Source organism: Panthera uncia, chromosome A2 (genome assembly GCF_023721935.1).
Source record: "Panthera uncia isolate 11264 chromosome A2, Puncia_PCG_1.0, whole genome shotgun sequence".
Classification (NCBI taxonomy): Eukaryota; Metazoa; Chordata; class Mammalia; order Carnivora; family Felidae; genus Panthera; species Panthera uncia.
In genome coordinates this window covers 9,426,137-9,427,935 of record NC_064816.1, presented here as the reverse complement: position 1 = coordinate 9,427,935, position 1,799 = coordinate 9,426,137, and the positions used below count along the sequence as shown (strand labels likewise).

Genomic DNA, 1,799 nt, shown 5'->3' with positions numbered 1-1,799 from the left:
GCCAGCCCACGTAGTCACCACCGGCTACATGTACCTACTGAGTGCTTCAAAACGACCAGCCCGAATTGAGGGCTGCTCCAAGGGAAAACGTACCGGATTTCTAAGACTTAGTACGGACAAAAGGATGTAAAATAGCTCATTACTCATTTTTTTTTCTATTGATTTGCATGTTGGATGGGTGATAGTTTGCCTAGATGGGGTTAAATAAAATACAGGATTACAATTAATTGCATCTATTTATTTTCCACTTTTGAAAACGTGGATGCTGGGGAATTTTAAGTTACCCATGTGCCCTTATCTGTGGCTTCGTCGTATCCGTTGTCCCGTGCCGGTCTAGGATGTCCACTCCACTAGGGCAGGGGGGATTAGACGCGCAATAAATATTTGGTGAATGAATGAATGAATGAACCCAAGCCTGAATGGCCCCAAAGACGTGGCTCTAAGTCAAAGATTTATTCGGCCCGGGGCGAGGGAAGACAGCTCCTACCTTTCACGGAGCCATCTGGGCTCCCGGGGCCTCTTCAATGGGGGGAAAAGTGGGCACAGGCAGGGGCGTCCCCCGGCAGCCCCCTGCGGGGATGGCTGGTGCCCCCCACCCCACCCCCGCCTCCAGCCTCCGGGACAAGGGTAAGTGTCAGGGGTGGAGAAGGAGGGGCGTTCGGGAGGGGGACGAGCGCCAGGCGCGGGGCTCCACCCGGCCGCCCCCACCCCCTTCACCCCCCCCCCCGGCCGCCCCCACCCCCTTCACCCCCCCCCCCGGGGGGCTGGGCTGGCGGGAAGGGGCCGGGCTGCCCGGCAGGCGGGACGGAGGGAGCCGGGGTGTCTGCTATCGACCGCCTGGGCCGCTGCAGGGAAGCTTTTAGACCCGCCAGCCAGCGCGTCCCGGCGGGGACGGAGGTCTGGGCTTCCCCCGCCCCGCCCCGCCCCGCCCCTACCTGGGGGCGAACAGGGGCTTGCAAGGGGCGCCTGCACGGCCTGTGGACTCTGCCTCAGAGCTGAAATCGGAATCCCACTGCTCACACCGCCGCCTTCACACCGGGGTTGGCATCACCTTCCCTGGCGAGAGACCGTTTACAGCCGCTAGGTTCCCACGCCTGCGCGCCTCGACAGGTGCGTGGGCCCGGCGGCCGCAGGCCACGGAGTCTGCGCCCTTTGCATCCAGAAGGTCCCAGAGGTGTCCCCGCCCTCTCTCTGCGCCGCCCCAATCACTGCTCTGATTTCTATCGCTGCGGCTTAGTCTAGCCTTCTGGAGAACTTCGTGCCCCTGGGACCGCGCAGGGTGGCCTCTTTCGCCGGGCCCGCCGCTTCTCGGCCCCAAACATTGTCAGATTTGCCTCCTTCACTGCTGCCCGGCAGGCCGCGGGGTGAACGGACCTCGGCTTGTTCATCTGTGCCCCCCTGCTGGTGGACGTTTGGGGTGTTTCCAGCGGTTTGGAGATCACAGCGAAGCCGCCGCGAACGTTTGCCAACAGATCTGTCTTTGCGCAGACGTTATGTGTTCGTTCCTCTCGGGTAAACGTCCGGGAGTGGGGTTGCTGGGCTGTGTGTGAAGCGCACGACTTCATGAGACCGAAGGCCTGTGGCAAACTGTTTCACACCCAGCAGCGGCGCATGAGAGAGTTCTAGTCCCTCCACTGTCCTGTCAACACTTGGTGTTGTCAGCATCCAGTTTGGGCCATGTTGAGGGCTTTTAGCCTGGACTCTGGCAGTCACGTCTGGCCCGCTTCCGCCCAGGATCCCCCACTGTTGTCACCCCCCCCCCCAAACCAGATACATGATGTGTTATTACTTCCTTTTTT

At 60.9% G+C, this 1,799-nt stretch overlaps 1 long non-coding RNA gene across 1 annotated transcript; it reads right to left on the bottom strand.

The window, feature by feature from the left end:
• Nucleotides 1-223: 223 nt before the first annotated feature.
• Nucleotides 224-1,460, bottom strand: LOC125929110 (uncharacterized). The gene is made up of 3 exons (XR_007459807.1): nt 1,375-1,460; nt 936-1,056; nt 224-350 (listed from the first exon to the last, which is right to left on the bottom strand). It is a non-coding gene; the product is annotated as an uncharacterized LOC125929110 (long non-coding RNA).
• Nucleotides 1,461-1,799: the final 339 nt, after the last annotated feature.